Genomic DNA, 25,627 nt, shown 5'->3' with positions numbered 1-25,627 from the left:
AGCTGGATCGTGGCTCTAAATCAAATTTATGGCCTTATGCCCAGTGACCCTATGAACAAAGGAGGATGTCAAATTTTCCACTATAAATCCCTAGTTATATGCATTTACTTCCAGAAAAGAAAGCTTGGCTTTGGCTCAGGATGGGGTACCAACGATCAGAAATAGGAGAATTCCCCTCAAGAGAATGAGAGCATAGTGATGATTTAGAGCTCACCAGAGGGCATCCCATCTGGGAGGGCAGGATACCGTTAGAGATAGCCCTTTGCTCCATCCTGCTTGGGTGCTAAGAAGTAACAAGAGATCTCATTTATGGGTGGCTTCCTCTGGGCGGGGTCTGATGCACATGTCATTTACCTCATCTTGACCAAACTCCTCTTCCCCTCATTTTACATATGAGAAAACTCAGGTTTGGAAAGGTATGGTACTTGGCTTAAAGTCACACAGCTATTCAGAGTAGAAATCAAGATCTTCACCAGGTTTGTCTGGCTACAAAGTCTGAGGTTTACCCACCAACCCTCGAAGCTTTGCTAAGGTTCTGCTCTACGCCTTGAGGATTATTTCAAACTCTCCATACAGGTCAGGGGTACACAGAACAAGGAGAACTGACATTTATTGAGTGTCATATTTTTCACACATTCTTCATTTTTCCTCACAATAACTCTGTGAAAGAGATTAGGGACTGATGTCACTCTACACCTGATTGCTTCAGTGGGAAAAGGGTTAGAAGTCATGGTCTCTGATTTGCAATTACACATTTACTTTTTAAAAATGCTTATTTCAACTATGAAGGTGATTTTCAAACATGGCAAGTATAAGCTAGGAGTTGAAAGTAATAGAAACATTGCTGCTGAAATCCTGAGTGGTACGTTAAAACCAAAGTTAAATGAAAGGGTTACAAGACCATCAAATGTGAAATGTGAAATCCACAACCTCTAACAGGAACAAAAGTCCCCTCTCTGTCAGAGGGCAGATGGCCACATGGTGAACAGTCTATGAGCTCCTCAGTTGCCCACACAACTGACTTTCCCTGTGCCCAGTAGAGAAATGATAACAGCCACAGTATTCATGAGGCAGACCATGCTCCCCAGTCAATAAATTTCCTATTATCCAGTTGATGTGGTAAAAACGGGAACAGTCATGTTGCTCTCTGGACTCACCCAGGGCTTTCCTACTGAAGCTTTCCAAATAGATCCGCCTCCCTGGGAGCATTAGCTCCAGGAGGCGGTGGGACAAAGGGAGAAAAAGCTCCTAGGGCAGCTCGCCATTTCTTTCTCTTCCTTAGACATTTGGTTAATTCCATTCCATTACCCTGTGTCTATATGAGTTCCAGCTGAAAACAAAACAAAACAAACCCTCAAACCCTCTTGCCCTCTCTGCCCTCAAGATAATGTGATTAAATGGGGCAGAACAGGCCAGCAACTACACCCATAACGTCTTGAAATTTTGCTCTTAACCCATTAGGAAATACAATGTCTCCGCGGAGAATGGACTCATTTATCACGTCTCCCCAGGACGTTTGCGCCTGACTGAGCTGGTGAGCAAAGCTCACTGCAGAGGAAGGACGCAATCAGGGAAAAGCCAGCACACCTGGGGTAGTTCAAATTCTGTTTTTCTACTCCGCAAGCAGTCTCCTTTGGCTCCGCTAAGTTACAGCAGAGGCAGGAGAACTGTTCAGTGGAACTTCGAGGTGGACAGTACCCCGCCTTCCTCCCGAAATGGAACATAGAGCAACCCCGCAGATACCACTTAAATCCATCGGGTGGCGGTAGTGGTGCGCACAGAGTACTTGAGGGACAGGGAGGGGATCCTATTTTCTGCCAACCATTTTTTCTGCTTCCTTCCATTGTTCTCTACGCTTTGGGGGCAAAGAACACACACTGTTAACTTCCGTGTGCTCTTGCCCCTTTATCTCTTTGTCTTGATCATCTGCCCTGCCTCCCCACATTTACTGAACTTCTTCACATTGACTTTCCACACGTCAAGCTGGTTCCAGCCTCAGGACCTTTGACACTGCTGTTTCCTCTACCTGAACTGCTCTGTCCCAGATCTCTCATACCTGGCTCCTTGTCCTTCAGGACGCAACTCAGATCACCTGTGCAGAGGCTTCCTAGTCTTTTTTTCTCTTCAACTTTACTGAGGTGTAACCGGCAAATACAAACGGTGTGTATTTAAGGTAAACAAGTCGATATTTTGATGTACCTATTTGTACAGTGTGAAATAATCACCACGATCAAACTAATTAACATCTCCATCACCTCACATAGTTCTTTTCCTTTTTTATTTGTTCTTGTTGTGACAAGACTTAAGATCAACTCTCTTAGCAAATTCCAAGTATACAGTATAGTATTGTTAACTCTCCTCACACTGCTGGCAATTAGATCCCCAGAAGTTAGACATCTCGCTTAACTGACATTTTTTTTTTTTTAAATTCTTTTTTTTTTTTTTTTTTTTAATTTTATTTGACAGAGAGAAATCAGAGCTAGGCAGAGAGGCAGACAAAGAGAGGGGGAAGCAGGCTCCTGCTGAGCAGAGAGCCCGATGCGGGGCTTGATCCCAGGACCCTGAGATCAGGACCTGAGCTGAAGGCAGAGGCTTAAACCACTGAGCCACCCAGGCGCCCCTTAACTGACATTTTGTACCCTGTTTTCCTACACTCCAGCCCCTGGCGATCACCCTTCTACTCTCTGCATCTATGAGTGTGACTGCTCTAGATTCTACATATAAGTGAGATCACACAGCATTTGTCTTCCTGTGTCTGGCTTATTTCACTTAGCACAATGTCCTTCATGTTCATCCCTGTTGCAAATGACAGAATTCCCTTCTTGTCAGCAGTGGAATAATGTTTCATTATATACATATGTATAAAAAGTAGGGGATATGTGTTCCTGGGAGAGGAACTTGCATATGGGAAGGAACAGAAGTGAGGGGAAATGGAACCCTAGAGATATTCTGCAATATGGCTAGAATTAAGGGAAAGAAGGAAGAAGAAGAAAGAGGGGCAAGGTTTTGCTTTTAAGTAATTAGAAAACACAATGTCCCCCCCCCCCCACAAATTAACTCAGTTCTTACAATTATCAAAGAATATTTAGGGAATGTGTTCATAGTTGAAGGTAGAGTGCTTGGCGGGGTATGACCATGGAGGACTTTGAGCCCCATGTTAAGGAGCACCTGGTTTATCCTGAGGCCTGGAAAGCCCCCAAATGGTTATTAGCAGAGGAGTGATATGGTCGAATGCACATCCACCAGCAGAAACCCACAGGAGTGACCTTGTCTGCTTCAACAGAAGTCAGTGGGTTTCAAGGTGATACAGTGTTGTAAAAGGTAGCCTCAAGACAGTGAAATTCCACCTCTCCCCAGGACTTTTTAGAACCTTTAATATGCTGCTAATGAGTCTTGAGAATCTCTAGAAGGGAGAATAATGTATAGAATTTCTCAGCTTTATCATGTGCCATTTTTTCCCCCTATATCCTCCAGGACATAATCAATTTGGGCCCAGAGATTCGAACTCATTTAAAGGTGTTGTTGGCTTTCTTCTTATTTGTGTATTCATTTTTTGTTTTGTTTTGTTTTCATTTTCTTTTCTTTTTTTTTTTTTTTTAAGATTTTCTTTATTTGACAGAGAGAGAGTAGGCAGAGAGGCAGGCAGAGAGAGAGGAGGAAGCAGGCTCCCCACTGAGCAGAGAGCCCCATGCGGGGCTCGATCCCAGGACCCTGGGATCATGACCCGAGCCAAAGGCAGAGTCTTTAACCCACTGAGCCACCCAGGCGCCCCTCGTTTTCTTTTAATGTGGTAAAAAAACACCACGGATGTAGAGGTGTAAATCAATACAGATATATTACCTCCGGTTCTGTAAGACTGAAGTCTGACACAAGTCTCAGCAGACTAAAATCAAGGTATGTGCAGGGCCACGCTCTTTTCCAGAGGCTCTATGGGAGGACCTGTTTCCTTTCTCATTTGAGTTGTTGTCAGAATTTCGTTCCCTGTGGATGTGGGAACTAGATCCTCACATCTTGGCTGGCCATCATCGGAGGGCTCTCCCTGGCTTCTAGAGGCTCCTGCATTCCTGGGCTCATGGTCCCCTTCTTCCATCTCCAAAGCCAGCAAAGGCAGGTGACATACCTCCCACACTTGGATTCTCTTCTTCCTCTTTCCTTTCTGATCATGGCCAGGGAATGCTCTCCATTTTTAAAGACAAATGTGATTATATTGGGCTGACCAGAGAATGCAGGACAATGTCCCCATCTCAAGGTTGTGCCCTTCATTACATCTGTAAAGTCGCTTTTGCCGCAAAGTAACATATTCACAGGTGCTGGAGACCAGGGAATGGGCATCTTTGGGGGGTTCTTACCCTGCTTGCCCTTCCCAACCATGCGTTTCATTTTCAGTATGATCAAGTTGCAAGGTTGATGACCATTTTCCCCAGGATAGTTCTGCTTCCTTTCACTTTATAAATCTTACAGCATTCCTGAAGCACTGAAACTTTCCTTACAATGTCCATCCTTCTGCTTCAAATGTGTGTTGGTGGGCCAACCTTGTCTTCTCCTCGGTCACGCAGCCCAGATGTCTCCTGGGTTCCCTGCATCTCACAGATGTAGTTGAACTTGATTGAATCCAACCTGCTGGGCCTGTGAGGACCCAGAGCTCTCTCTAGGGCATCTGCCCGTTTCCATGACTGCTCCCTGTCTTGGCAATCCTGCCCCTTCAGGACACCACTTTACAAACCCCCAAGTCCCAGGATGTAGGACTTTGCTTCTCCCAAAGAACGTGACTCATGGCCCCTCACAAGTCACAGTGTTGCAGCCTTCCCCCATCTCACTGCTTTGTGGGATTTCTCCTCTCCCCTCTTTGTTCTTTTCCCTTGTCCCTTTGCAATCAAGAAATCTCCTTATTAGTCTTGTAAAAGACTTTTTTCGGGCCAATATGAGAGGTCCTCCTTTTGGAGGTAAGCTAATTCCCCAAGCTCCCTTAATGGATGATACCAGCTCGGGATCATAAAGGGGACATCCCGTGGTTTTGCATGGCATCTGTGCAGATAGGATGGATGTGAGCATTGCATGTTTCACCTTCCAGAGACTGACCCTGAGTCCAGCGACCAACAGGTCAGCTACGAGTGGGGTGGTTTACCCTCCAGACAGGTCCCTGCCCTCTCTCCTTCTTCATCCTTCTCCCTAAATCAGCCTACCCGTACTCTGTATGCGTAAGGTTTTGGGGTGCCTCCCACTTCTGAGTGGTAGGTTGAAGACAGTCTATAAGATAGAGAAAACCTGAACCGGGGTAAAATGGTGAAAGATTCCGGCCTTCTTTTGTGTCTGGAGTAACAAACCCCGGGACCTGTGATGTGAGGTGAACCTGGGATATTCATTTGTCGATGCTGCTGCATCTCAGAGGGCATTGATGTGGAAGGGGCGGGGCCATGAGTAACATACGCAGGGAGACCACAATCCTGTCCCGCGCACACCCGAGGCAGGGCGCGCTGCCTGAAACAGGAGCGCACAGAGTGGTCCCATCCCGAAAGGCCGTGAGCCCCAAGCACGGAAACAGCCAACCTTTGGTAGGCTGAGGCGGAGCTGCCGGGGGCCGACAGGTAGGGACCAGTTTCATGGTACGGGTCAGACGGTGTTTGGCAAACTGGACAGTCAGCGAATTAAACATTCAACACGACGTGTTTTGGAGAATTAGCTCTCTCTGAATTGGCTTTTGGCACATTCGCTACAGCCCACCGCCTCCATCCCGAGTGGCTTATTAAGGAATCTCTTCTGAACAAGTACGGAGCAATCCGCGTAAAGAAATCCTCCTCTGAAAGCAATTTTTATCTCTTTCTTTAGAAAGCTGGCTTATTTTCTCTGGCGGTTTTCAGATTATCCTGGGCTCTAGCCTTTCCTGATGAAATTTCTTGGGTGTCAGACCCTGGGGACATTGACTTGACCTCTGGGGCACTCCCTATGGTGAACCTTTTGTGTTTCTCAGGGGCACCCCCCCTTCCCCAGTGGGAGGCTTGGAATTTTATGATGAGAATTTAGTTTCTTTTAGCTTTCCACTTGTCCTGAGCCACTGAATCATATTTATCTTTTATAGACTAAAAACATCTCTTTCTCCAAAGTCTGGGTTGGATGCTGCTTTTGACTGGCTATCCTGTCCTCCCCTATCAGGGACTCCAGTGTGACATTGTCACTCCTTCTCAAGGCTGTCATCACTTGGACATTGCAGGCTGCTCTCTCGAGTCAGTGGGAATTAAGCTGCTTTGCCCCTCGTGCCTTCCTCTGTCCTCATCGATGTTATTTTTGTGGTCCACCAAGGGTTGCTATGGTGCCCGGTTTCTTGGCAGCAGGAGACTGCCAGATTGTCTGGGTCCCCTTCCTGCCCTATCTGACTCACAGTGGTGTAGAGGACTGTTTTGGGAAAGCCTTTGTTGGAGGGTTCATCCTGGGGGGACCTTCCGACAAGGAGGTTGCTTTGTGTCTCTCCTGTCCTCACCCAGAGGTTTGGCCCCGCTTTTCCCTCCAGCCGCCTGCCTTTGGAGCATCATGTCACACCCTTGCCCTCTCTCAGACCTGCTTCTTTACAACGACATCCAGACCTCCACTGCGGTCCTCCCGTGGTAAACACCATCCCACTGAGTTTTGCTGGTGAATAGAATGTCTTAAAAACAACAACAACAAAAAACCCTTCCTGTAAATTCCCTCCACTTCATTCAATATTTATTGACTGTTTATTGTGTGCCCAGCCCCGTGCTCCATGCTGTGAGCAACACGAAAAGGATAAGCTTGGATTCGGCTCGAGGACAAATGGTGATCTCGGTGGGGACCTGAGATTAATGCGCAGGGGACTCTGAGGCGCATAGAACGAGAATTGAATACGAGCCACAGGCAATGGTGTAGTGAATGTCGAGAGGCTCAGAGAAAATACAGCCGGGTGCGTGGAAGGGATAGAGGCTGGTCTGGGAGAGGGGTGTGGATTGAAACTCGTCCTTGAACAGCTGCAAGGATGGGATTAGAGGGACGGGCAGGCAGGAGGGCGTGGAAGTTTTGCAGAGGCGGGAGCAAGCCTGACAGTCCCCATGAAGGACCACAGCTGTTGGGAAAGTCTGCACAGAAAGCAGTCAGACCCTGCTGCCCAAGTTGCCCCTCACAGTGATTTCGCAGTAGTGACAGTTTCATTGGGAATATGCGTCGTTCATGTTCGCAAGTTGTGGTAATATTCGGACAGAATTAGAGTCATTTTGCAACACGTTGTGTCTCCCTGAGAGTTTCTGATCGTTTTTTCAGAACCTCCTTTTTTTCTTACATTCTTTTTTCTTGTGTATGTAAAGTTATTCTTAGCCACAACTCCCTCTTCAGTGCTTTTTAGAACAAGGACAGTGTGGATCACTGTAAATGCCTAATGGGATTCGTTTGCAAAATAGTATTAGACAAAAATGGATGCACGTATCTGCATAAGAAAAGGTCTAGAAGGAGATTCTGAGGCGCTATATTGATTGTCATGGAACGGGTGGCATTCGGGTATTCTCCACCTTTCCTTTCTGCTGGGTGTATTTTCACATTTCTTTCATAGGAATGGATTGCTCTTATAAAAGGAAATCAACAACAATGGAAACTCATCAGCAAAAGAAATTGCAGAAGAAAATTTTCTGGACTTTTTCGGGGGCTGGAGTTCCTTGTTTTTCAAGTTTTGAATTCATTTAAAGTCAATTATGTCTGCTCTGTTGCTTCGGCCATGCTTGCGGGTTTCTCTCCTGTTTGAAGGATTTAAGACTTGTATTCTGGCCAGCTTGCTTTCAGTCAAATCATTTTCTGCCCCGTCGCCAGGGTTTGTGATGGACAGCCTGAGCAGGCAGCCAGGCATGGACAGAGCAGGCGGTCACCTCTGTGGGAGCCTTTATGTCCAGTTGTAGTGGCCTTCAGCCTGCCATGCATCAGAATCTCTGGGGGAACTTTCCAGATCTGCAGGTGCTTGGGGATTCTGAACCATTAGTATTTTCAGGCATTAGTACTTAATAAAAAAAAAAAAAAGATGCCCATATGCCCCCAGGGATAAGACTCAGTGAGCTAAAATATCCCTGTGTGGGTCCCTCTTCAGCCTGTGCACTGGATGGAACCATTCTGCTTTCTCTGGGTCCTGTTTCTCAAGGTGTGGTGCGGAGACTGCCACATAGAATCGGCTGGGAAGCCTGTGCGCCATGCAGAGCCCTGGGCCCCTCTGCAGACACTGAATCAGAATATCTGGGTATTGGATCCAAGCAGCCAAATTTTCTTATGCTCTTCCTAATTCTTTCATATTGTATTTGAAAATTTGAAAACTACTGTTGTCATGTGTCTCTAACTGGCTCTTCTTTTTCTATTTTCACCTGTCTCTCCTAGCACATTGATTTTGTTAATCCTTCATGGGATTGGCATTTCTTTTTTTTTAATTTAAATTTTATTTTTTAAGAGATTTATTTATTTTTGAGAGAGAGGAAGAGAGTGTGTGAGAGAGAAAGCATGAGCAGGAGGGGCAGAGGGAGAAGGAGAGAGAGAATCTCAAGCAGGCTCCAAACTGAGTGTGGAACCAGATGCCGGGCTTGATCTCATGACCCTGAGATCATGACCTGAGCTGAAGGCACACACTTAACTGACTGAGCTACCCAAACACCTCAATATATAGGACTTCTTTAAAAGAAATCATGATTGTACTATTGGGGGAATCAGGCATTGCTGCCTTTCTTTTCACAGATTGACTTCAGTTATAGAAGCGAAGCTGTAATGATCTTGAGCCCTGTGGACTTTCACGGCTGTGTTGTAGTTGATAAGAGAGGGGATGTTCACTGCAGTTCCCATCAGAGCTTGAGAAATGAAGGGCTAGGTGGGGCCCAGGCTTTTCAACAATAAGTTCCTCCCCCATGTAACTAGCCCTTAATGAGAAGAAGGAACTGGTGAGTTTAATGGGCTAGTCACTTAGACTTGGGAACCAGGTCTGTTGTAAGAAATGCATTTATCTGGGGCGCCTGAGTGGCTCAATCGGTTAAGCATCTGCCTTTGGCTCAGGTCGTGATCCTAGAGTCCCAGGATGCAGCCCCACGTTGGGGTCCCTGCTCAATAGGGAACATGCTTCTCCTTCTCCCTCTGCTCCTCCACCCTGCTTGTGCCTCTCTCTCTCTCAAATAAATAAATACAATCTTTAAAAAAAAAAAGAAATGCATTTATCCACTTAAGTTATAAAATACATTGGTTAGGAGAAATTAAATTTACTAACTAAGCTGTAAGATGACCTCACTAGCTGCATGTGAATTTAAACTGCTGTGTATACCCCGAGGGTTCTATCAGATGAATATTCTCAGAGCCTTGGTGATTGATTCACAGGAGTGAGGGAATGGTTTAAAAAAAAAAAAAAAAAGCCCTGGAGCTTTAAACAACAAAGTTTTATTTCTTGTTCATGCTTCAGGTTCATAGTGGCTTAGCAGGTGGATCTGTGCCAACCAGTTCTTCTTCACTCAGGGTCCACGGTTCACCATTTGCAACATCTTCAATTACCAAAGGTGGGGGAAAGAAAGATGGAGACACATTGGCTCTTACATACTGATATTTTATTGGCCATCGTAACATGCACCCCTGCTGACCATTCGGGGGGTGGGTCATAGTCCCTTGATGCTCAGAAGTGGAGGGAACCAATACCCATCCATGGTTCATCAGAAGGTGCATAGAGGCTCTAGGCAGGTGTCCCCAAAAGAGAAGGAGGCCTGAGGAAGGGACATGTTGGGAGGGTAGCCAGGGATTTGGTAGCTGGGTGTGGCTTCTCCTTCTCTTTGCCAACTCACGAAAGTCACAAATATTTTATTTTTCCCCCAGTTTTTTGGTTCTCCTGGTCATTTTTTTGCCCTTTCTTTGCTCATCCATTCTACCCCCTTCCATTGGGAAGGTAATGAGATTCCAGAAAAGACAATCATGCAACCAGTCCACCCCTGTATGTTATGCCCAACGGGACCAGCGACCAGATTCATCCAATCAGAGGGCATCTTGCCAGGGGTCAGAGAAAGATAACCCAACTTCTGTAGTCAAGTTCATAGATATTCACTGGGCATTGTTGTGTGTCACCATTTGGCTACAGGTCTTAGAAGGGGAAGAAGCACTGTGGCTCTTGGGAAATTTAAAATTTACAATTACACCTTAGTTATCTTGAACCTCTAAAAAATGGAAAACTTTAAACACTCAATTGAAAGAGTGTGGCACACTTATGTATAATTTTAATAGAGCATTTTATATGATTCTATTTTCTTCCTTTCTTACATTGAAATTATCCTGCTTCAACACATTATTTAAATGGTTGCCCTAGAGTTTGTGATATGCATTTACAATTAATCTAAATATATTTTCTTATAACACTATATTACTTTATGAGTATTAAGGTACTTTATTTTTTATTTGTTAAAATAAGTCTTATTTTTAAAATACTTTATTTACTTGACAGAGAGAGATCACAAGTAGGCAGAGAGGCAGGCGGGGGGGGGGGGGGGGAAGCAGGCTCCCTGCCGAGCAGAGAGTCCAATGCAGGGCTTCATCCTAGGACCCTGAGATCATACCTGAGCCGAAGGCAGAGGCTTTAACCCACTGAGCCACCCAGGTGCCCCAGTACAGGTACTTTATAACAGTATTCTCAATTCCTTCCACCCATCATTTCATAAGCTATAGTCACTAATACATTGTTACTATTATTACTCTGAACAAAAATTTATTTGATGAATTAAGAATAAGACTTTTATTTTATCTTCATTCATTCCTTCTTATAATGATCTTCCTTTCTTTGTGAGATCCAAGTTTCCCTGCCATTTTCTCTCTGAAGAATTTCTTTTAACATTTTTTGCAGGGGACATCTGCTGGTGATGCATTTTGTTTGTTTTAGAAAATATTTCTCTTTAACTTGTGAAGGCTAGTCTTGCTGGATTCAAAATTCTAGGTTAGTGGTGCTTTTCTTTCAATACTTTAAACATCTCATTCCACCCTCTTCTTGCTTTCATGGTTTCTGATGAGAAGTCTGTGGTAATTCTTATACTTGTTCCCATATAGATAAGTGTCCATTTTCCCTTCTATTTCTTTCAAGATTTCTTCTTTGTCTTTAGTTTCCTGCAGTTTGACTATGATATACTTTGTGTAGGTTATTTTGATATTTATCCTGCTTAGCCTTCTCTGTGTGTTTAGAATCCATGGTTTGATATCAATTGTTAATTTTGGAAAATCCTCTGCCATTATTACTTCAGAAGTTTTTCTCTGGCCCATTTTCTCTTTTTTCTTCACCTGGCATTCCAATTTAACCTTTTGAAATCGTTGCAGAGTTCTTGGATATTCTTTTGTGTTTTTAAATTCTTTTTTTTTTCTCTTTGCATTTTGGTTTAGGAAGTTTCTATTGACTGAGCTTCAGGCTCATCAATTCTTTCTTCAGCCATGTCTAGTCTAATGATGAGCCCCTCAAAAGACATTTTTGTTAGAGTGGTTTTGATTTCTAGCATCTCCTTTTGATTCTTTCTCAGAGTTTCCATCTGTCTGCTTACACGAGACTACTCTTCTTATATGTTGTGTACTTTTTTTTTTTTTTTTTTTTTTTTACTTATTTGACAGACAGAGATCACAAGTAGGCAGAGAGGCAGGCAGAGAGAGAGGAGGAAGCATGCTCCCCGCGGAGCAGAGAGCCCGATGCGGGGCTCGATCCCAGGACCCTGGGATCATGACCTGAGCTGAAGGCAGAGGCTTTAACCCTCTGAGCCACCCAGGTGCCCCGTATGTTGTGTACTTTTTCCTTAGAACTCTTAACACATTAATCACAGTTCAGACTTTTTCTTGCCTTTTAGCATGCCTTGTAATTTTTGTTTAAAAGCCAGACATGATATGTCAGGTAATAGGAACTAATCTAAATAGGCCCTTGGTATGAAGCTTTTATGTTGATTTTGCTAGGAATTGGGTTGTTTAATGCTTGCTATCGCTTAAAGAGGCTTAAAATTCCTCTTTCAGATTCCTTGTTTTTGTCTTCCTTGTTGTCTTTGTATCTCCCTAGAGACTCCCAGTAGAACTGTTGCCTTAAGCTCTTTCACTTGTAATCCACCAATCCACCACTGGGTAATACTGGAACCCTGCTGGTGTGATAGGGAGGGGTGGGGAAGGGAAGTGTTCTACAATGTCATGAGTGAGTTTCAGTCCTTTAGTTGGCCTGTGACCTTCACAAATGTTTCTTAGCTTTCACCCTCCATAGGTGAGACAGTGAGGCCAGAGGGGCTGGAGATGGGTAGGGCTCTGGGCTTCTTTCGTGGAGAGTAGGCTCTTGTTATAGAGCTCCTTTGGGTTATTTAAAAATAGTGACCTTTCCCTTCCCCTGCTGCCCAAATCATAGGATCTTTCTTATCTCTTCACAGTGATAATGTAAAGCTCACAAAACATAGGGCCCTCTAAGCCTACAGTCCCTAGGAGCTTCTCACTCTCCCCTTTGTTCATACTCAACCTTCACGAGTTCATCAGAGCTTTCACCGAGGTGTTCCTACCAGTTTATGGCTGCAGCAGCTTTGGCTCAAGGTAAGATTTCTTACCTTGTCACTTAGCTGTGACTCTCTGGATTTGTCTGTCTCTCCAGATTTTGGGGTGATGGTTTGCCCTGTGATCTCAATTGTCTAATGGGTCTCAGAAACATCACTGGTTTTCAGTTGGTTCACTTTTTTTCATGTTGTGAGTGTGGGAGTGAAAACTTCCAAGCTCTTCACATGTTGGAATGGAAACCTGAAGTCCCTTGAAAGCAATTTTCAGCATAAAATGGGACAAGGAAAAAGTTGCGGGAAAATATGTGGCCCTACCTCATTCTTGCAGACATATAGTATATAGAACATATATACATATTTATATGTTGGTGTGTTTGTATGTAAAGAATGCCAAAGGTGCACACCCATGTGTTAGCAGTAGTTACCTCAGAGGGCTGGGGTAGAGATGGATGGGGAGTTGCCCCTTCTATACTTCACAATGGATGACTTAGAAAAATAAACAGGTATTACTTCATTAAAACCATTTAAAAAAGCATTTTGCAGTATGGAAGCAAAGGGACATAGTTCAAAGGAAAATAAACAGGACAGATTGGGTTAGTAACTAGAGAAACTGAAGGCTGCAGGTGAGATTGGACAGTGAATAAAAATGATAATGAGTTGCTTGTGCTGAGTGCTGATTTAATCGTTGCAACGGTGTTCCTGTGCCCATTAGCTGATGAAGATCCTGAAGCTTATGCTGGTGAAGGAATGCATCCCAGGTGTTACAGCTAGAAAGTGGCGGAGCTGGGATGTCAGCAGAGTTTTGCGCCCTCTAGAGGGCATATACGCAGTGGGCAGGGGAGAAAACGGAAGGGATGAAGGCATTCAGTTGGCTAGAGCGACTGGTTTTTTACCGCAGGGGCTGACAGTTTCATAGTTAGAGAAGATGCGTGTGTGCTGAGAGGATACAAGGCAGTTTCTATCTGAGCAGTAGGTGTGTAACACTGGACTCTGGGATCAGATGCAAGTCCTCACTCCTCTATCCCTAATGTGGAGTTGTACAACAATGCTCCACCAGCTGCGGAGGAGCAAGGAGGCCCCTCAGGTGGGGCTCCGAGATGGAACCTGGACTATAGGTCCTCTGAAGTATGGTCTGGGAACCGGTGAGGAATGCAGATTCTAGAATTATCCCCCTCTGCCAGGCCTGTCAAAGCAGAAACTCTGGGGAGTGGAGCCCAGTGATGTGTGTTTTGATTGGTCCTCCAGGTGATTCTGATGTAGGCTTACATCTGAGAACCACTGGGAAGGCTATTGGCCAATTGTTGTAAGAAAGAATTAGCTTGAAGCCATCTCCAGCCTCCGCAAGAGACACAGATGGAGGAAAGCCAGATTGCTCTTGGTAGAAGACACAAGTGTCAATTTATGTGGTATCAAGGAGCAACCTTTGGTCTTGCTCTTTTCTCCATTTTAACTTCCCTCTTCAGCTTCCACAAGATGTGAATCTTTTATGAAACATTGTATATATAAAATGCTACATGTTCCATATATATATACACACACATATATATACACATACATACATATATAATGTAGCACATCATATATAGAAGTATAATAGATACACAGTACATATTAATATATATTATAGTACATTATATATGTATGTAGAATTGCAAAAGTCACATTCTTCCAAAGCTAAAGAAAAGGCTAAAGACAAATATAGACACATGCATGCATATTTCTCCAATGGCTTTTCAAGACAGTTGCATTAGCTTATGCTTCTATCAGGAATACATTATATTGCCCATCTCACCACATCTTCATCAACACTGGGCATTTTATTTATTTACTTATTTATAAGATTTTATTTTATTTATTCAGAGAGAGAGAGAAGGATGCCTGGGTGGCTCAGTCGGTTAAGCCGCTGCCTTCAGCTCGGGTCATGATCCCAAGGTCCTGGGATCAGAGTCTTTCATTGGGCCCCTTGCTCAGCGGGGAGCCTGCTTCTCTCTCTGCCTCTGCCTGCCACTGTGCCTGCTTGTGGGCTCTCTCTCTCTCTGACAAACAAACAAATAAATAAATAAAATCTTAAAGAAAAAAGAGGGAGAGAGAGGGAGAGCAAGCATGCCGTGGGGAGAGGGGTAGAGGGAGACGGAAAGAGAGAACGTCAAACAGACTCCCTGCTGATCATGGAGTCCTTTGTGGGGCTCCATCTTACCACCCTGAGATCAGAACCTGGTCTGATATCAAGAGTCAGATGCTCAGCCTACTGGACCAGCCAGGTGCCTCATTACTGGGCATTCTATGCTCAATTTTTTTTAAAAGACTTTATTTATTTATTTGACAGACAGAGATCACAAGCAGGCAGAGAGGCAGGCAGACAGAGAGAGAGGAGGAGGAAGCAGGCTCCCTCCCTGATGCAGGGCTTGATCCCAGGACCCTGAGTTCATGACCTGAGCCAAAGGCAGAGGCTTAAACCACTGAGACACCCAGGTGCCCCTTGTATGCTCAATTTTTATGCCAAAAAGAATTTATATATTTATTTGATTCCCAAATGGAGTTGAATATTTTCCATTTGTGTTGATTTATAATTCTTCCTTTTTAAACTGCATTTGTCGTGTTTTTATCAGTCTGTTATCTGTTTTAGCTATTAAAGATTAATGACATGTATTTCATTTTTACTAGATTTATTTTTACTGGGATATAGCCACCTCTTCTATTCTTCTGAGCTTAGAAATTTCTTCTCTTTGGTATGTTTAACTTATGTTCAGTTCTATTTTTTTTTAGTTTATTGTTGTTATATTTTTAAATATTTGATGTTTTAGTCTATTAATTTAGTTTTCAGTTTCTCTACCTTTGTGAATTTTATTTTGACAAGTGAGTAATATCTTGGAAACATGCAACTAAAAAGCATACAAAGTGTTTCTCATTTAAGAACATCCTTCAAAAAATAAATATTTTTGCAATGCAAATAATCTCCCCTCATTAGTGTGATTTCCGAGTTTGGATATTTCTTACAGCATTTTCACACTTAGAATAAGTGTAGATGAAGAGACAGCAGACCTGATGCTAGAATCAGCCCTACCTCAGCTGCCTCTGCTCAAATGTGGATCCTGGTGCATTTCCCCTTGACCTCGTAGAGCTAAGATCTTGAATGTGACGGCACCTCAGCCGCATGGGGCCATAAAAAAATGCAAGGTGGGCATCTGCTTTCTTAGCCAGGTGCCAGCTACTGTAGGATAAACAAAGTCACTCCACTATAGGAAGGTCCAGCCCAGAGGACATTATAGTTATTTTCTCTGGTCCCTTTCCCCAATCCGTACACTGGCTAAGAAGCAGTAAAAATTTGGGGGCGTTTTGGTTCATGACAGTGCTACATTGAACATAATTAAAAATTCAGAGAGCAGATGCTGTGGGAATGGAGGACACGGGAAGCTGAAGTCCCCACCCACATACGAGGGAAACAGAGTCCTCAGAAACTCCCCCTCTCCTTGCCCCATCAGCCCAAGCACACACCCACAAAGCCCGCTTGCATTTATAGGCAGAAGTCGTGGCATTTCTCATTTGAACCAGCTATTTTGGGGGCACCTAGGTGGCTCAGTATGTTAGGCATCTGACTCTTGATTTCAGCTCAGGTCATGATCTCAAGGTTGTGAGATTGAGTCTGTGTCTGGCTCTGCACTCAGTGTGGATTCTACTTGAAATTCTCTCTCTCCCTCTGCTCCTGCCCCTTCCCCCTCAAAATAAATAAAATTTTTGAACCAGCTGTACTGAATGGAGCCCAGGAAAGAACACTTTATTCCATGTGCACATCGTCAAGATGCTCAGAGATCATGAAGCTCCCATTTAGCCCTGGGTGGAGAGGGGACCTTAGCTGGCTGGCATTTCCTGCTCGGCTTCCCTCCCTCCATGGGAGGAAAGGGAAAGCCCTGCACCATTAAGTGGAGGTTGTTCCCCGTAGTCCCTTTCTCACCTGGGGTTAGCTGGGCGAAACTCAGATGTTGAAATGCCTTTTGGACCCATTGCTGGGGCCTGTGGATGAGAAGCTCATGAAGACAGTGAGTGCTTCAGATGGGTGTGACCAGATTGCGGTGAGCCAACCAGGATGATGGGAATCCAAATCCAGACAGCTGGTTTGGGAGGCAGTGACCACAGAAGTGGAGCGCAGTCCCTCTCCTCGGAGGACTACAGTATAGTTGGGGGGACCAAAATAGGATGGGGTGCAATTTCTCCTTTCAGGGTCTTACAGTTGAGTTGTGAGGGCCCGAATAACATAGGGGAGATGTCCTTGAAACAGTACAAAGGTGATGATATGCAACGTGGAATTCTCAGATTTTAAGCATTTGGTAATTGAGAGACGTATGAGGAATTAACAAGGGAGATTTTATGTTTATTAATCAGTGTACAAAAAGTAAAGTCTGGTCATCCTGGTTCTTCTTCCATCTATTTGTCTTCTTGACACAGGGTGCAGCTGGTCGTGAAATCCAGGGTATAGGAAGAGACAGAGTGTTCTAGCAAAATGAGGCTGAGGGATCTGCTAAGAGGAAGTTGAACTTGGCAGCACTGAGGGTCTGATCATTTTGGAGATAACACTTTGGGCTCATGAAGTCTCCCTTCTCCTTCCTCTTCTGCTGCAGTCTGTATCCACCTCCCCTGTTCCTCCATCAGACCCATCTTGAGTGGACTCCCCAAAGGACCAAAGAACTGATGCCTGAAAAGAAGCTGGGATGAAGGTCAGGATAGCACAGGTTAAAAGGAAGCTCAGAGCCGGGCGGAGGCGGGGGCAGCAAGAGCAGCAAGCACTTCCAAAAGGGAGAGATTATCCTTGACAGCTGTGGACAGGGCAGCCCCAGGGGCTGTGGAGAGCCAAGAATGAGGCTTCCCACCATGGGAGGCAGAGATGCAGGGAGGAGGCGAAGCCACTTGTGCTCCCAGCCCTGTGAATTCTGGGTTGGAATCCAAGGCTCGAATGAGAAGCACAGAACTGGGCTAAGCCTCCAGCCCCTGTGGCTGTGCTAGGCCCTTTGGTTGTGGGATTGGTTGGCACAAGGCTTAAAGAGAGACGAGCAGTCCCTGATGGCAGGGCGCTGGCCTGGCACCCACAGCTCCTGTTGAACACCAACCATGCCACGAGGCCCAGATAATCAGATCCCATGATTAAGGGGTTAAGGCCAAAACAAGACCCCTCTGTCATGTTTGACCTCAGAAACAAGAATGTTGTTAAGCCACAAGATTGATCAGCTTCCCCACATCCTGGCCGATGTGAGTGACCTCTGCCTCCCTCCCACTTGCACACTTAGCCCTGCTTCCTTCCCCTCATCTTTCAAATAAGATTTAGGAAAACAGTCATAGAATTACCCCTGCTTCCTCCCAGCTTCCTGTCCAGAGCAAAGCCTGCTTTGCTGAGCCCTCCGTCAAATCAGAAAACAGTCAAATCCTCCAAATCCTTAAAAAAAAAAAATCAAATGTATTACATGTACATGATATATTTATTATAAAGTCAACCAATGGAAACAGCACGGTTGTGTAAGTGATAAATTTTTTCCAAAATATTTTACTTATTCATTAGAGAGAGAGCACACAAGCAGGGGGAGAGGCAGAGGGAGAGGAGAAACAGACTCCCCTTGAGCTAGGAGTCCAACGTAGGGCTCAATCCCAGGACCTGGAGATTATGCATGACCTGAGCTGAAGGCAGATGCTTAACCATCTGAGCCACCCACGCGCCCCTCTCCAATTCCTTTTTAACACCCTCTCCATGAGATGCCCCATTGTTCCCCATGGTGGTGTTTGCCTTTGTTGCAAGGAGTTACTGCGCTCAACTTCGTTCAACCACAGGAGGGTGCCTGGGGGTCTCTGGCCAGAGGGCACTGACAGGCCCACCTTCCGCCATTAAGGAATCTACACTGGGGGCGCCTGATCATTGGTTCATTCAGCTCGTCGTGCCTGCAATCTGCCAGGCTCCGTCAGCTGCTGGATGCCATGGTCAATAAGATGTAGGCCTTGTCCTCAGTGACCTTGGTCTTAGCAGAAACAGACAAGCACAGGGGCAAGGCCTGTGCATACATTAAGTGCTCTGACAGATGTGTGAGGGGGTCAGGGTTGCCCAGAGGAGGGCACTTTGGCTCAGTCTGAGTAAGTCAGGAAAGGCTTGAGTAGTTAGCTCAAGACAGGAGGGAAGAGGCTGGCTTGGGCAGGGGCCAGGAGAACTTCGTAGTCACAGGGCCTGTGGGTGAATGGTAGAAACTGAGTGGGACATGGGGGCCACGGGGCAGGCCTGGGAGGCCTTTGCTCTACCACTCCCCTGAGAGCCACGAGAAGTCAATGAGACCACAGAAGGGAAGTGACGGTATGTTCTGCGTGAGCAATGAAGTCATCAGAGACCTGGGTGGGATTCAGGGGCTGGAACTTGGCCACACACCAGATGTAGCAGGTGAGAAAGAGGGAGAGGCCCAGGACCACACCTAGACAAATTCACAGAGGAGGCTTTTCTCTGGGAGTGCAGCCAACTAGAATTGGGGACTACTGACCTCAAGGAGGAGGAGACTGACCAGTCTCCTGAAGGAGCAAAGGTGTCCAGGGGAAAGCCCACAGCAGCAGTTGGCAGCATGCAGCAGGACTGAGATATCTTTGAGCCTTGGTTTTCTCATCTGCAAAGTGGGAGTAAAAACTCTTACCTTGCAGGGCACCATATTAAACAAGACCACGTATGGAAATCATTTAGCACAATGCATGGCACACAAGAGGTGTTTATACACAGATGTTATTATTTTCCCATTCTGTGCTTACACACAGTTAGGGCCATTATTATGTTATTTATTGTTGGTCTCTTTGTTTTGGATAAATGGTGGCTTCCTTCTATGTCCCCCCATTCTCTCCTCATTTCTGGTAAGAGAACAAAAGCTCATACTTTCTTCACTTGCAAAATATCCCCTTTCTCCCTCCCTGGTGGGTCTGTGCAGCATTACCTGGGGACAAGAAGAGTCCTGCCCAACAGCTGGTGATTCAGAGCTTCTGCAGCTTCCCTGGGTCAGGTTATCAGAGGCCTGAGCCTCTGCCACTTGGAGGAGGTCAAATGAACTTCAACATTTCTATATAGAAGCTCTCCCAGAGCTGAAGCAGCTCATTATATGGACCAATCCAGTAAACCCCACTCTGGCTCAGTTGTGAATCTGCTTGCTTTTGAGTCACTCCCTGGGATGAGGTGGCTTGGAAAATCTCTCTCAGGGAGAAGCCCTGCAGACCTGGTATTTGTCATTCTGTTTTTTCCTCCAAGACTCCTGACCCTGTCCGCTCAGGTGCCTGGGCCCAGGCTCTGCCACGTGGGTGTCCCGGTCAGGATAAGAGTGAAGGCCAGAAGCAGACAGTCTGTAAGTAGGGGAGACACTACTGTTAGGGAGACCCTGTTGGGTGGTTCTGGGGATGTTGAAAAGGGACTGGAGATTGTCTACACCCTTGAAACCCTGGGAGGGGGTGGTGGTGGGAGAGAGGTGGTGTGTGGGCTTTTCCAACCTGCTCACATTCTCAGTGTCCTCCTCTCTCTCTGCTTCTGTCCTCGGGTCTCAGTAGGGGTGAGTGTCGACAAGGCCTGGCATCAGGGAAGCAGCATGTCCTTTTTTTTCTCATCTCCTGGTCAGCACAGCGCTGGTGTGGATGGCTCTGGCTCGATCACCACAGGGAGGTTCCTACTGACTCTCAAATCCATCATTCACGAGGAGGAATAAACGACTGCTTACTGCTGAGGTGTGAACTCCTTCAAAGAAGCTGCTTGGCTGCCACAATTCAATGCTAAAGAGAGAAAACTTGCTTTATTGGGAAAGGATGTCCGGCTTGTCTGTAGATGTGGAACTCACAGTTCCACAATTTCTTTTTTCTTATGTTTATTTTAGTCACCATACAGTACATCACAATTTCAATTTAAGACTGTAAAATTGTAGGTGAGCTAGAAAGACACAGTTAGAAAACCGTGTGCTAGGCAAACCCTCCCCCCCACCAAGGTCAGGGAACGATCAAAGGTAAAGAAGACAGTCTCTCTCTTTATAGAACAACCTCCCCCTACCAAAAAAAAAAAAAAAAAGGAAAAAAAGAGTGCTTGAACGCCAAGGGAATGATAAGTGGGCCCAGCAGAGAGCATCCCCTGAGGCTAACAGGAAAGTCTGGCTTCATTGGTAGCAGAAACATGGCACCTGCGGGGCTGGGGAGCACCCAGAAGGTGGCCGAGTCTCCCGGGGTGCGTGGGAGTAGAGCAGCACCAGGAAGAGCTAAATGGTCGGGTAGCAGGGACCGTGAACCGTGTGTGTTGTGGGGGGGGGGAGCTGCCCCGCGGGCCTCTTCTGGTCACATGACTTCCGGCGAGGCCGCCTTGCCCTGAGTTTCCGCTTCCTCAGAGGCCCAACCAGAAGAGTAGTTATTCACTTGGGCGTGTGGAGTGGCTGCGGGAATGATGTATGTGAGGGCATTTGGTAACTAGTGAACTTGAGGGTCGCGACTTTCTTGTGCCCCAGAATCACCTACAGGGCTGTTGACGCTGGGTAGGACCCCGGATATAAGGCTGGGCTGAGAATTCGCGTCTCTAACAGGTGCTCAGGTGCCGCTGATGCTGGCCTGGGAGCCGGTTTTGAGGAGCGCTGTTGTGAACGTTTGTGGCTGGGGGTGGGGGGAGGGAAACTAGTACTCATTTAATTAATTAATTAATTAATTAATTTGGTGCCATTAACCAAGTTAGGTTTAAATGCATGGGAAGGAGTGAAGGAGAGCATCACACACGCTCTTTTCCTACCCCTGTTTATTGTACCTGATAACGACAGCCTTAGGAATGAAACAAATATGGAATTTTCTGATTAATTATCCTAATGTTTTTGTACCAAGGGGAGACAAACCCTTGTTTGGTGGCCAGTACCGAAATCTGCTGGAGCTTGTTTAAGCATAAAAGGAAAATGTTTTCTGAGCTAGGGGGGAAGATTTGAAAGCTGCTGGAAGTGTAACGGCCCCATCCTGGTCTCCAGAATAGGGGAATTCCACCCTGTTAGGCTGTCTGTCCATCTTTCTCTTTCGTCCTGCCCTGTAGAACAACGTCCTCTGTCTGCTTCCCAGGCCATATCGTGGCTCATGGCTCTCATCAGTGGCCTGCTTTCTGTCCTTCCAAGGAGTGTCGCTGGTGGAATCAGCACCCTGCCTAGAGGCCTTCCGGGAGCGCTGGTCACCACGGAAACAACGTGCTCCTGACCTGGAATGTGCCTGTTTCGCGATCTCCACCTGGAGCTTCAGTGCCGTGCCTCAGGTGACACGGGGAAGTTGTCCTTTCCTTCCTAACTGCTGTCCTGCAGGTGTTTGAAGATCACTCTTTTCATGTCTTGCTGAAAGGCCAAATTGTTGCCTTTTTCTCTTACTGCATGGTGTGTGAGGCGGGGTTTGGCCATCAATATGTGGTCAGAGTGGAAGGATGATTATTTCAGGACCCATTCAAATATCAATGAGCCTCCACTGTGGGCACAGCGCTAGCCCAGGTTCCAAGAACACAGAAACGAATGTGAGAAATGGTCCTCTGCTTGCAGGCTGGGGTGGCAGGGAGACCTGGGTGTGCAGGTGGGGATGGAGGGTCCTGAGAGGACTGTAGGTAGGGTGCAGAGGAGGGGGAGGAGGACAGGTGTATAGGGGCAGAGCCCTCCAGGCAGCACACTTGGGGATGACACGCAGAACCAGAGTGGTCATGGGGTGTGGTTAAAGCAGTGGGGTAGGATGTGAGGGCGCTGGCCTGTGTGAGCTAGGAGAGGCTAGACAGAGCACCCAGACCAGGCTGTGAAAACCATCACCCCCCCACCCCGTGCCTCGATGGCTGCACAATGGCATCACCAGGAGAGCGTCCCTAAGTTTCCAGTGCTCATGCCTGGCCCAACACTGAGATCAGAATGTCAGGTATGCCAGGGATGGGACATTCGGAAAGCTCCCCAGGTGTCTCTAATATACAGCAAAGTGAGAAGCACTGGGGTAGCGCGGGGGTTCTTAAAGTGTGACCCCTGGACCAACAGTGTCAACATTCCCTGGGCACTTGTTAGAGATTGGAGTTCTCAGAACCCACCTCAGACCCGGGGATGAGAGATGGTGGGGGCAGGGCCCAGTAGCTGTGTTTCAGTAGCCCTCTTGGTGATTCTGTTACCCTACTGGATTTGAGACTTGGACTTTTGGGACCTAAAATCCAGGAAGACTGGCTTTTTTTCCCCCCTGTTTTTTGCTATGTAGTATATCTTCCCTGAAGCAACGAAGGATAGACCCAGCTACTTGCTTTGGGGCCAGGAGCAAGTGGGGCTGGTGGTGGGAAGGGGACAGGTAGGGAGAAAAAACATCTGTACACAATTGTCTTGCAACGTTAGCCAACCATAGACAAGTCTCAGGAGCTGGCAAAGGTGGGCAGAGGTGCACTTGCAGGTCTAGAAGGGGTTGGGGTTCCTACTTGACCTTGGCTGGAGTGTGAGGCGCTAATGGAGGTTTGCACTCCTGTTCCGCTAGGACTAGGTGGGGGTGAGGTCCTTGCCCTCAGGCATGTCTAAACAAGCAGACTTCACCTCTTGGTGATTTACCTGAACCTACTGAGATCTGCTGGGCCCAGGCCCCTGCCAGGACAATGGACTCTTCTTCAACACCACCCCTGGCGATGTCCGAGGACAGGTGTTAATAGGCGTGCAGGCTGTGTGTCCCTGGAGGCTGGCCTGTGAGGGCATGATGCACCTCTCACAGGTTCTGGGGGATAGGAAGGGAAGGGTATCGTTCCTGAGATGGTGAGCATGTGGGGACCACGGGCAGGTGGGGACCGTTGCTTGAGGACTGGTGACCTCTAACACCCCTCACCTAATCTGCTCACCTGACTCCTATTGGTGTTGCTGAGAGCTTGGCTGCGAACATGCCAGGTCTTGGGAAAGTTACTCAGTGTTCCCAAGCAACAGTGTCCCCATCCGTAAATGGGGTCTGTAACAGCGTCAGGAAGCTTCACAGAGAGATAATGTGGGAGAGTGCTCTGTAAGTCCACGTGGCACATCCAGGAACATGAGCTCTTCTGGAAACCCTTGCTGACCCCACAGACTGGGCCAGGTGCCACCTTGGACTCCCACAGCCCTGGGAGCCCTCCAGGAGGGCAGTGGTCAGAGGCACAGCCACTCTGTTTATGTGCTGGTTTCTCCCTGGACCCCGAGTGCCTGATAATGGAGGCAGTCTTTTTTCTCTGTCCCTGTGTGTCTGGCACATGATCTGGCCAGAGCAGGTGGTGCTTTGATCACCGCGTAACCACAGTGACCAGATCCAGGTGCTGGATCTTATTGCTGGGGCCTTCCTCTTGGTGGTCGCATGCCCACCCTCGTGCTTTGTGGGGCTACAGGGAGATTCCTTTGTCTCTCAACCCCATCCTGTTTGTCCAGGCCTTATGTCTCCTCCGTTACATTGAAATGGTCCCTATTAGGGGGCAAGAAAGATCACAGGGGGTGGGGGTGGAGATGGGGGAGATCAGGCACAATAATAGCTTTTTTTTTTTAAGACTTTTTATTTATTCATTTGACAGAGAGAGAGAGGGAACACAAGCAGGGGGAGTGGCAGGAAGAAAGAGAAACATATTTTCTCTCCTGGGAAGGGAGCCCGAGGCAGGGCTCTGTCCTACGACTCTGGGATCATGACCTGGGCTGAAGGCAGACTCTTAAGTGACTGAGCCACTCAGGCGCCCTGGGCAACACAGTAATTCCCATGCAAAGCGACTAGAACCCAGAAGACAGCAGCAGCAGGGGTGATGGTGGTGGTCGTGGAGATGGCCAGCCCAGGGAAGTGGTTAGCAGTATTGGGTGAGTGGCAGGGGGGATGGGCGGTGGGCAGCATAATGTAGTAAGTGACCCTAATTTCAAGAGAACCTCTGGGGCTGGGGCTTAGGCCTTGGTTTAAAACAAAAACAAAAACAAGAACCCAAAAAAACTTCCCAGGGGAATCTAATATGCAACCAAGGCAGAAAATACTTAATGTTGGATTTGTCTGCATTAGCTGCAGATGAAGGAACTATCCAAAAGAGCATGGGGCTTCCTCTCAACGGTGTGAACGAACAGCCTGTAATGGCGGCACCTGTGCCCATGCTCTCGCAGGAATACAGTGTTTTCGATGACTGCACAGAAAGTCCATTGCTGCAAAAAGGAATATTACTATCTGTAATTAAAACTTTAGCAGCACCTTGACGCTATTTTCATGCTTATGAATGATTTATATTTTTTAATTTTAATGTTGCATTAACATTGCTGTGCCTTTCCTTTTGATGCAGGGAAAAATACAGCAAAATGCTTGAATTGTCCAGATTCTCACACCTGGGGCTTCAGAAAGGGAAGCTTGGAGGGGGAGTAAGTCCGCCTCCAGGGTCTTTATCTGGGAGGAGGTTGGGTGCTGGTGGGGAAGTCAAGAGGGGCAGTGCATTTAGATAAGACCAGCTGATGAAAATAATCCTTGAAACAATAGTTGAATAGAGTTTGCAGGGTTTTATGTGCTTTTGAAATCAATGATGTTGACCAATCCAAGACACTTCATTCTCAAAATCTGGGCTTGATTGCATCTTCAAGTTCCACCTTCAAGTTCCGGAAGGCCTTCAGTTTATATTCTTTCCCTGTTCCTTCCAGCCTTGTGTTTGGGATCCATTGGTCTACGGTGGGCTCCCTAGGCTCAGAAAAACCCCATTTTTGGGATTTTATGAGTATGACACAACCCTTAAGAAGCCCAGAGTCCTGTGTGGAGGAATGGACATCAACTACAAGCAGAGTTAAAAGCAGAAGGATAGAGAAAAGATTAGAGACATAGAGGAGGGATATCTAATCCAGCCCAAGGAGTAGGGCCATCTCTAAAGTTTTCTCAAAGGAGGTCACATTTTATTTGGGTTTTGAAGGATGAATAGTAGTGTTCTAGAACTGGTGGGGGATAGTGGTGGTAAAGAAAGAAAAAAGAAACTGAGTTGCATTTCTCCCAGTTTCCAGAGAATGAATGGGGCTGACAGAGTGGAGTGAGAAGCAGGGAAGAAGACAGCCTAGTCTTGGGGCGCCTGGGCGGCTCAGTTGGTTAAGCATTTGCCTTTGGCTCAGGTCATGATCCCAGAGTCCTGGAATCAAGCCCTGCATCAGGCTCCCTGCTCAGTGGGAAGCCTGCTTCTC

Source organism: Martes martes, assembly GCF_963455335.1.
Source record: "Martes martes genome assembly, chromosome: 3".
NCBI classification, from domain to species: domain Eukaryota; kingdom Metazoa; phylum Chordata; class Mammalia; order Carnivora; family Mustelidae; genus Martes; species Martes martes.
The sequence above is the reverse complement of the archived record's forward strand: the minus strand, read 5'-3'. Positions refer to the sequence as shown.